Source organism: Durio zibethinus, chromosome 11 (genome assembly GCF_047325235.1).
Source record: "Durio zibethinus cultivar Kanyao isolate XHJ-2024 chromosome 11, ASM4732523v1, whole genome shotgun sequence".
Taxonomy (NCBI): domain Eukaryota; kingdom Viridiplantae; phylum Streptophyta; class Magnoliopsida; order Malvales; family Malvaceae; genus Durio; species Durio zibethinus.
In genome coordinates, this window is record NC_143172.1 from 4044051 (window position 1) to 4054711 (window position 10661).

Consider the following 10661-nt stretch of genomic DNA (forward strand, 5'->3'; position numbering starts at 1 on the left):
GTGTCATTAAGTTTACCCATATTCAATAAAAAATTTAAAAATAAAAATAAATATTATATTATGATATAAAGTTGACGGTGGATATAATTTTAATTTTTTATTTAAAAATAAAAATAAATATTATATTATGATATAAAGTTGACGGTGGATATAATTTTAAATTTTTATTGAAAATAAAGATAAATAATATAATAATCATCATGTACTTGTATCTTATATACATTTTTATATATTTAGTAAAGAAAATTTTTTATTAAATAATAGAAATTACTATTTAAATTAATTAAAATTAATATATTTTGATTAAAAAACATATTAATATATATTTTTATAAAAACTCATCTAAGTTTAGAAAATAAAAATTAAAAAAAACTAAAAAATAAATTTTTATTTTTATTTTTTAAAGCTATAAGTATGGAGACTACTAATACCCATTAAATATTCATAAGAATAGAGATAAATTTAAAATATTATGGATATAGAGATAAATATAATATAAAAATTCAAAAACGAAAATAAGAATAAGAAATATTGTACTCTACTAATATTTTATTCATTGATATCTCTATTTCTAATTGCAAATATCATTTTATAAAATTTAAATAAATACATAACTAATGTAATAATTTAAAAAATTTATTTTACAAATATTATTCTAACATTTATCGTGCTCGTTATAATTTATAAGTCTTGAATTAAGTTTAATTTTTGAATTTTTTTTAAGACATTACATTACACAAAAATACCTTAACCTAAAAATGCTTTACAAATCTATTGATATTTGATATGCTATAGTTTTATAATTAAATCCTTTTGAGCTATTTAGCATGGAAATTAATATATATATATATATATCAAATTATTATAATTAATACCAACATGGATACCTCAAATATTAAAAAATTAAAAAATTTGAAAAGAAAAACTCAAAAAATTTTCTTACATACTCACTTTTGATTCTTGGTTGAAATTAATATGAAAATGTCTGATAATATTAATAATAATATAATTATACTTTAAGATATGAAAATTTGTTATTGACAATTGTAATAATATATTATTTTAATTAACTATTATATGTTTTATATTCTAAACCTATACATGGTGTCAAAGTCCTCCCGAAACCTCCAAAATCAAATTTTTTGTTGAAATTGTCATCCACTAGTAATTGCAAGTTATCAGATACAAGAAGGAAGTTGAAAACTGAAAAAGAACCGATGTGCCTCGCTCCCTTTCATTTCCTAGCCATTAATAAGCGAAATGGTCAACTGCTCTGATTCAACTGCGGCTTTCGACGATATTAATGCGGCCAAGTGGCGGTTTCAGTGCTGGAGCTCACCGGTCGATCAGTTACCCTCCTGCACGTTTATTACTTTCACAAAAATAAATAAAAGACTACAGATTTAATCTGTTGGCCCCGTGATTAACGAACCCCAAAGATCACCATTGTCCATTATATCGTTCATATCATCAAACGGCTACGAGATTTACACGTGACGGTCTCGATGGTCTTTGGCGATATATAATATGATGATTATGATGAACATGGATTTCTGGGTTTTATGATCATATGGACCAACGTGTGCAGCCTTGCTCTCATATCGGGGCATTATTCAGATTTTCGTGACTATCATGTAAAGTTTCTGGAAGAGAAAAGCAAAGACTACAAAACAGGTGCGTGAGACAAACGATTGCGTCCCCCTCGCTCTCTTCTCTCTTACCGTTATGCTATTGGTGAATTAGACAATTCTTTTTATATTGAACTCAGTAATATCATTACTCATGATTGAATTTTCTCTTCTAATACTATCAATTGATCTATGTGGGAAGAAATTAATCAGCTGTTACAATCAATTACAATGTAAAACATCACTGGAAAAGTCATCCAACACCCAAAAACTGAAATAATGCTAAGAAATGACTAAGCAACTCCAAAGATATAAATAATTTACAGCTATTTAATATTATAAAATAATTATTTCAGTGAGGACGTCAATCTGGTAAGGATTATTATTACGTAAATGTCAATCTTCTAATTTTGTTAATAGAATTAAAAACTTTATCTAGTATTCAATAATCTTTTATGTAAGATTGGCTTATATGATATGGTTTTAAATTATTTTTCCTTTTTGTTAAGGTATAGTTTAACCAACATCTATACAATCAATTTACTTGGACATTCTTTTATATCCATAACATTAAAGTAGTAGAGATTGGAGGAAGGTTAAAGTGTTCACATGGTAATCCAACATAGATGTATTTTTTATTTGTTTTTATTTTTTTTTATTAGATAATTTTTGTGAAAAAAAGTCAATAGAAAGAAATGAGAAAATAATCCGTTTTCAATTGGTTTCAATTCGGATCGATCCAACATAAAAAAAATTTTAAATCAAATTTAGATAATTTTTTTAAACGAAATTAGATTGAATACAGACTTAAAGTGTTTTGTCTCGTTTTGGATGTCCACGTAACACCTTTCTCCTTTTTTTTTTTTTTTTAAATCTTTTGTTTTTTTTTTTTGGTTAATTTTTTACTTTTAATTTTTATTTAGATAAATTATGTACTAAAAAAATCAATTGAGATAGTGATGACAAAATAATCTGTATCCAATAGGTTTCAATTCATCACGATTCAATTGATGCATTTTTTTTAATTTAAGATAATTAGGTTGAGATTTTTTTTTGTAAATAAAATTTGAATCAAAATAAGATTTTGAATGTTACGTTTCAGATTATGTTATATACAAAATATATATTTTATTATTTATTTAATTTTATGTTTATATATGTGTTTTATTAAAAAAAATCTAATATCTTAATTTAATAAACTTACATGCCACCTTATTTTACTTATTTTAAAATTTTTATTTATTAAATAAATTTTGTAAAAAAAAGTTAATGAATACAGAGATAATAAATAATTTATATCCAATGAATTTCATTTGTCACAATTTAATCGATATAATTTTTTCAAAAATAAAAATTGGGCTAAGTTTTGACTCTTGAACTACTTAAGTCAAATTGGAATCGAGTTTGGAGTGTTTTGCACTGACCTCATTAGGATATATTAAAAAAATATATTTAATTATTTATTTAATTATATTTATATATGTATTATATTAATAAAATAGTTTTACTAACTTATTTTAATAAAAATTATATTTATATATAATTAAATTATAATTTATATTAAAAAAAACTTATATCTAATATATATATATATATATTATATTACAGAATACATAGATACCTGATAAGGTATGCCACGTGGATACTTATGTGGATAACCTATATTTTTGACATGTAAGATAATAATTTAATTTAAATTTTTTATCAAATAATCCTATTCAATAATTATTTTATTTTTAAAAATATTTGAAAGTTTAAAAATTAGATTTATTTTTTATTTTAATTTAAATCAAATAAAATTTATCCTAAACTCACTTTTTCAAATAAATTTAGAATAAAATCAATAATTTTGTTATTTCTTTTTTAAAATGAACTATTAAACTATCTATATATCTATTTTTAAATTTTTTAAAAATATATAATTTAAAATTATCTCTAACAATCTAGATATATGATCTATTTTTAAATATATATAATTTAAATATATATTTAACAATCTAAATATATTTGTTTTAAATTTAAAATTTTAAAAATATAAATTTATTTTTATAAATTTCCTAATAAAATTTTAAAAATCAAATATCATTTATTTCATGAATTAATGGATGCCATCTCCGACCTCGATGAAATATTCTTGTACTAAATTTCTCATATTACTAATATAATCTATCAATTGCACATACCAATGGTATTAGTCCTAATTGTATCAAATAAAATGTCATATTCATCTCTTTCATTCATTATCAGTTACATATATATATTTATTTTGAAAAACTATTATTTTGGTTCTTAGCAATTATATTATATTATATAATACGTAGATACTTGATAAGATATGCTACGTGGATAATTTATATTTTTGACATGCAAGATAATAATTTAATTTAAAATTTTAAATAAATAATCCCATTCAATAATTATTTTATTTCTAAAAATATTTGAAAGTTTAAAAATTAGATTGTTTTAATATTTCATGAGTTTTATTTTAATTTAAATCAAATAAAATTTATCCCAAACCCATATTTTTCAAATACATTTAGAATAAAATCAATAATTTTGTTATTTATTTTTTAAAATGAACTATTAAACCATCTATATATCTCTTTTTAAATTTAAAAAAATATATAATTTAGATTTATCTCTAACAATCTAGATATGTTATCTATTTTTAAATATATATAATTTAAATATATCTATTTTAAATTTAAAAATTTTAAATATAAATTTATTTTTATAAATTTTTAAATAAATTTTAAAAAATTAAATATCATTTATTTCACTATTTAATGAATGCTATATTCCATATCGATGAAATATTCTTGTGCTAAATCTCTCCTATTACTCATTTAGTCCATCAACTGTGCATACCAATGGTATTAGTTGTAATTGTATCAAATAAAATATCATTATCTCTTTTGTTCATTACCTGTTACATATGTTCTTTTTTTTTATTTTATTTTGGGAAACTATTATTTTGGTTCTTAGCAGTTGATTAATAGTTGAAAGGAATATTAATTACAAAATACTCAATCCAAAGCTTTGAAAGATTTCGTCGGCAATTGATATTCTCTTTAAAAAATATCAGTGTGATAAAAGTTCTCTTACCTATTTCGTTTTACTTGATCAATAATTATAATTTTACCATTAATTTGTGAGATTTTTTCTCTATAATGGCCTTATTTTAGAACTTGCTTTCTGGAATAATAGGTCCTATATTAAGTTAGGGGAATTGGAACTTCAAAATTAAGCATCTTATTAAATAAAACAATAGTTTTGTCGGGTAAAAATCAATAAAAATTATAATGGCAAATATTTAAATATTATATTTTGTTTAATTAGATTATTGTGGGAAGTAAGAATTGAGATATATTCACTTTGATGTTAAAACTTAAAGTGCTTTTGATCTTTACAATGTAGTAGTAAAATAATCTTACGTGAAGTTTATTTGTCTGTTTTGTATTGCTAAATGTTGTATCCATGAGTGAATATTTAGTTGGGGTACTCCATTAAGGTACAAGTAAAAAAGTAAACTATGAAAATGATATAATACCAATTGCTTTTATTTATTGAAAATATTAATTTTTATAAGGTGGTAAGTATAATTACTTTGTTACTAAACTTTATCATCTTATATTAATAATTTAACATTAAGACGGAGATGACAAGTTTTTTTTTTTTTTTCTATAAGACTTTTGAAGACAATTATCTATAGTATTTATAACTTTTTTAATTTTTGAATCAAATTGTTCAACTAATTAAAAAATATTATTTTTTAAAATTTTGTAATATAAGAATTTTTTTCATTAAATATGAATATTTAAATATAAGTGATAAAATAAGTAAAGTGAATGAAATTATATATTTTTAATTATGAATGATAATTTATTTCATTATATTTTTAAGCATTATCCAATTTATATCCTAGGAAAATGTTTATTTTTCAAGACTTTCTATCATTTTATAAATTTAAATGCATTATTTTCAAGTTTAAAATTGATAATTACATAAATTTTGAAAATAGTTTTAGAAGAGACCGATCATCCATTTTCATTATAAAATTGCAAAAAATAAGGAATTTAATATTTTTGAATAATACCTTTATATTTTGTTCATATATTTATTTAAAATTTAATATTATTTTATAATTATAAATTTAAATCAAATAAATTAATTAATTTGTGCATTGCACGAGTCACAAGCTAATTTATCTTTATATTATAATCTATTAAAATTTAATATAAATTTTTATTTTTTTATATTTAAAATATAAATTAAAAGATAAAAAATAATCCTGCACCAAATCACTGGTTTAACTCTAATAAAATAAAAATTTGTTGATTGAACAATAACATAAACGTAAACAATGCAAGGAGCTTATATTAAGGATTGTCGGTGGGGGATTCTAAATACACCTCAAAATCTTTTATATACACTTCATAAATTTTATTTAAAAAATATTCACATATCAAATACCAAATTTAACCTTTAATAAATGATGAAAATACCCTTATACTCTTTATACTCTTGTACACTTCATACACTAAATCCTAAATTTTTAAAGCTAAAATTAAAATTTTGAAATTGAGTTTTTCGAAAATAAATTTTCAAAAAATTTCCCTTTTTTTTTTCTTCTTCTGCTTTCATCAATCATTCTCATACACTAAATCATAAATCTTTAAAGCTAAAATTAAAATTTTGAAATTAAATTTTTTAAAAATAAATTTTTAAAAAATTTTAAAGCTTCTCAAAAATAGATTTTTAAAAAGTTCAAATGCTTCATAGAAATAGTTTTTGAGAGATTTTTTACTTTTGGATTTTCAAAAAGCTTTAAGCTTTATCAAAAATGGATTTTTGAGAAACAATTTTAAGGTTTTTTGAAAATTTATTTTTGAAAAGTTCAATCTAACTTAAATCATATCGTAAATTCTAATTTATATTTATATGTATTTTAAATAAATAAATAAATAAATAAGTTAAAAATCTTATCTTTAATCAATATAAAATTTAAAAATACAAGTGATTTGAGGTAAGTTTGATAAAGTTGAGATTTTTTTTTGGATTAAAAATGAAGAGAGAATGAAAGAGTGAAAGATACAAAGGAAAAATAGAAAAAATAAGATGTGGGCTGTATTTAATAAAATTAAAAAATTTAAATTTAAATTTAGAGTGAATTTAATGACGGGATATATAGAAAAAAAAAAAGATACAAATGGAATTCCCCTCGTCGGTGTACTATCACCATTGAGTACAATGACAGTTTGACCTTTTCTTTTTATCAATTTGACCAGATATCGATTGCTCCTCTAATTCTCCTAATCCAGATTCAATAGGCAGGCGAAGAAAATACTTAGGAAGGGAAAAAAAAGGGAGAAGAGAACAGATACCACTATCAAGTATCAACAGCCAAAAGAGAAAGACAAGTACAAAGACAAAACGGGGAAAATGAAGCTCCAAGTATATGCTTATCCAATGTCCCAACCCTGTCGCGCTGTCAACCTCTTCTGCAAGTAATTTTCAACTTTTTTTTTTTGACCTTTTTGTTTCTGGCTTTCAAAATTCTGCTTCATTCCCTTTTTTTTTTCCCCTGTAAATTTAGGGTAAATGGTATAGACTATGAGGAGATCAACGTAGACATCCCAAAGCAACAGCATTTAACTCCTGAATTCGCCGGTACGTTTTCATTCTTAGTCCTAATTTAAATTGTACCCCAATTTGTGAGTATCATTTAATTAGTGACCTAATGCTATTGTTGCAGAAATAAATCCCATGAACCAGCTTCCGGCCATTGTTGATGGAAAATTTAAGTTGTTTGAGAGGTATTTAAAGAGTATTTCACTTACCCTTTTTCCGCTTATTTCAAAGTTTTGATATATATATATATTAACTAATTTATTAATTGCAGCCACGCCATTCTTATCTATCTTGCTTGTGCATTTCCTGGTGTTGCAGACCATTGGTAAGGGCAGTTGCTTTCTATGTTAAATGATGCGTTGGACAATATAGGAGAGCGTGGACGCTGATAGTACGTGTTGATATTGAATTTTTTACTTGCTTATTTGTTGGAGTTCCTTCCCCAGCTTCTATATACTATATTCTTTTACAGTGCTATATCACTATTTTCACGTGGATAGTTTAATAATTTAAGTGGTATGTGCATGGCTCCGTGTAATATGATGTTAATGTTTGAAGGATTTTATGACACAACCAACGTGAGGGGTGATATCTGTGTTCTATATGTTTCTATTTAACTGAAGCTTGTGCAGTTCTAGTCACAGGATTATCAATAAATTTTGGCACATTTCACTTTTAGTCTGAATATGCAATCTAATTATTAACTAATTTCCATGTTCATGTTTTAAGGTATCCGGCTGATGTTTTCAAGTAAGATATGGATTGGCATCACTCCAACTTACGTCATGGTGCAGGTGTATAATTAACCCCAAAAAGAGTCAAACTATTTAAGTTTTCTTGTTTGTTAATGGTGATTGATAATTGATGGTGTAGGCTAATGTCGCTCATATCTGCATTTTTGTTTTATGACATGTTACCCTTTGTGGATTAATGCTATTATAAATAACAGCTTTTTCTCTGCGTAGGTATTTCAAGCATTAGATCTCTACACTTATTTCCCTTAATCACAACATTGTACTATCATATATGATAAAATATCTTCTATTCTGGACTTTTGGCTTCTCTTCCATCACTATATGTGTGTGCTTGTGTGTAAACACAAATTCACTTTTGATTATCTATGTAGCTTTGCTACCTCCTATCTACATATGCTTCTGTATGTGGTTATGCATATCAATGGCCCTTTCTCAGGTGCGATATGGCTTTTGAAATCGATGCTTCTTTTTTTCAGCCATATATGTTCTGAATACTATAGTAGCACCTATTCTTGACCTTCCTTTGAATCCACAAGCAGCTGCTGAAGCTGAGAAACTTCTGTCCTCATCTCTGTCGAATATAGAGTCCATTTGGCTCAAGGGCAATGGGCGTTTTCTGCCGGGTGGGAACCAACCATCGATAGCAGATCTCAGCCTCATTTGTGAAATAATGCAACTTGAGGTATATTTGTTATGACTTGATGTTTTTGTCCACATTTCAATTCTTTATTGTTGTCATTACTTCTATTGTGGAACATAATAGTCTATGATACAGATTCAGCTGTGCCCCGGCACCCCCCCCCCCCCCCCCCCAAGATGACTTCTTTCCTTGAAGACAGGCAAGCGCCAATGTTCACTTTTTAGGTTATTAAAAATGAAGTCCTTTTTGATAGTTATCATCCGTTTCTTTTTGTGATCTTCACCTTCCCTTATTGACATACAAAATCACTCATGAAAGGAAAGAAAAATGTCAAGCCGGCATAGTTTCTCCCAGCCTGTTCTCCTGAGTCACAATTCTTTTTTGGGGAGTTGGGTTTTGGACATGGAGAAAAAATATACACAAATCTGCATGTTTTTGCAGTGGTATTCATGATTGTTTTGCTTAATTACTACCATAAAAATGGCAAAAAGGTCAAGTTTAATTTTGTGGAATTTCACTTTATACTTTTTCATGCCTTACATTTCAGCAGAACAGATTGTCATGTTAATCTGTTTCTTTTGAACAGAGCTCAAACCAGTGAGAGATTTGTCTTTCTGCTTAAACATTCCCATAGTTAACTTGCAGTGCTTCCTGTGATATACGCAAATTCATTATATGTTGTTTGGTGACTATTCTAAGTGGCAAACGTTTTTATTTCTATATCTTATCACTTCAAATTTAGCTTATGACTAATTTCAGAATCTTTATTCCCTTCTTGGCTTGGAGAGCTGTATGTGTCAAGAAAATGAAATTATTTGGAAAGACATTGAGATTCATAAAAATTTATTGGATGTAGCTTTTGGATGCGAAGGATCGTGATAGGTTATTGGGCCTTTGCAAGAAAGTTCGGCAGTGGATTGAGAATAAAAGAAATGCTACTCAACCTCACTTTGATGAAGTGCATAAGATCCTAATGAAAACCAAAGAATACGGGGAAAACCGGCGGTTAAAGGGAGCAAATGATGGAGGTGGATCCAGAACGAAAAAACAATTGCTTTCAAGAATGTGGCAAGTGAAAACTGCTTTACTAGTATTTATCACCAGATTTTGTGCTGTTTAATCTTTCTTTTTTTTCTTTATAAATACTACAATGATGGATCATTGTAAGAATGTCAATGAGTATTATATGGGTAGAATAGAGTATTTTTCATCTCCATCTCTATTCTTGTACTCATACTTAATAAATATTTTAAATTTATTTATATTTTCACTCTCACAAGTATCTAATGGATTACTCATAATCATAGCTTTTAAAAAAAATTAAAAACTATTTTTTTTACTTAATTTATTTTTATTTTATATATTTAGGTAATATTTTATAAATATATATATTAATATATATTTTTTAATAAAAATGTATTAATTTTAATTAATCTAAAATAATAATTTATATTATTTAATAAAATTTTTATATATTAAATGTATACATATATATAGAAATATATGTGTAGGGTATAGATATGGGGTGGGTATTGTATTACTCATTTTCGTACCTAATAAAAAATTAAAATTATATCCATTTTCATATTTAAAATATAATATTTATTTTTATTTTCATTTAGGTAAAAAATCAGATTTTTTATTAGATATAAAAAAAATGACATTTTTAGATGAGTATAATATTTATTTTCATCTTTATTTAGGTAAAAAAATGAAAATTTTTTATTAGATATAAGTAAGATAGACATCACTAAAGGATTGGGAGTCATGGAGGTAGATTTTTGTCAACTGTAGTGTTGGAACTGGTTCTCCCTCGCTTGTGGTAGACATTTAAACTTTTAATCGCCAAAAGCTGTTTTGTTTGAGTACGAATGCCTTACATAAATTTTCTTGCTTATACATATTTTTTATACCTAGGGGGCTTACGCGCGCAAACCCTGCATGTCGAACATTCCAAAAATTTTATATATATATATATATATATATATATATAACATTTTATTTTTG

The 10661-nt window shown here is 24.9% G+C and overlaps 1 pseudogene across 1 annotated transcript; it reads left to right on the forward strand.

Annotated features, from left to right (window-relative positions):
- Positions 1-6842: 6842 nt before the first annotated feature.
- LOC111291325 (glutathione S-transferase T1-like) lies at positions 6843-9916 on the forward strand (annotated as a pseudogene). Its single transcript, XR_016346218.1, has 7 exons — positions 6843-7135; positions 7225-7298; positions 7384-7444; positions 7531-7584; positions 7989-8053; positions 8491-8696; positions 9511-9916. The product of XR_016346218.1 is annotated as a glutathione S-transferase T1-like (transcript).
- Positions 9917-10661: the final 745 nt, after the last annotated feature.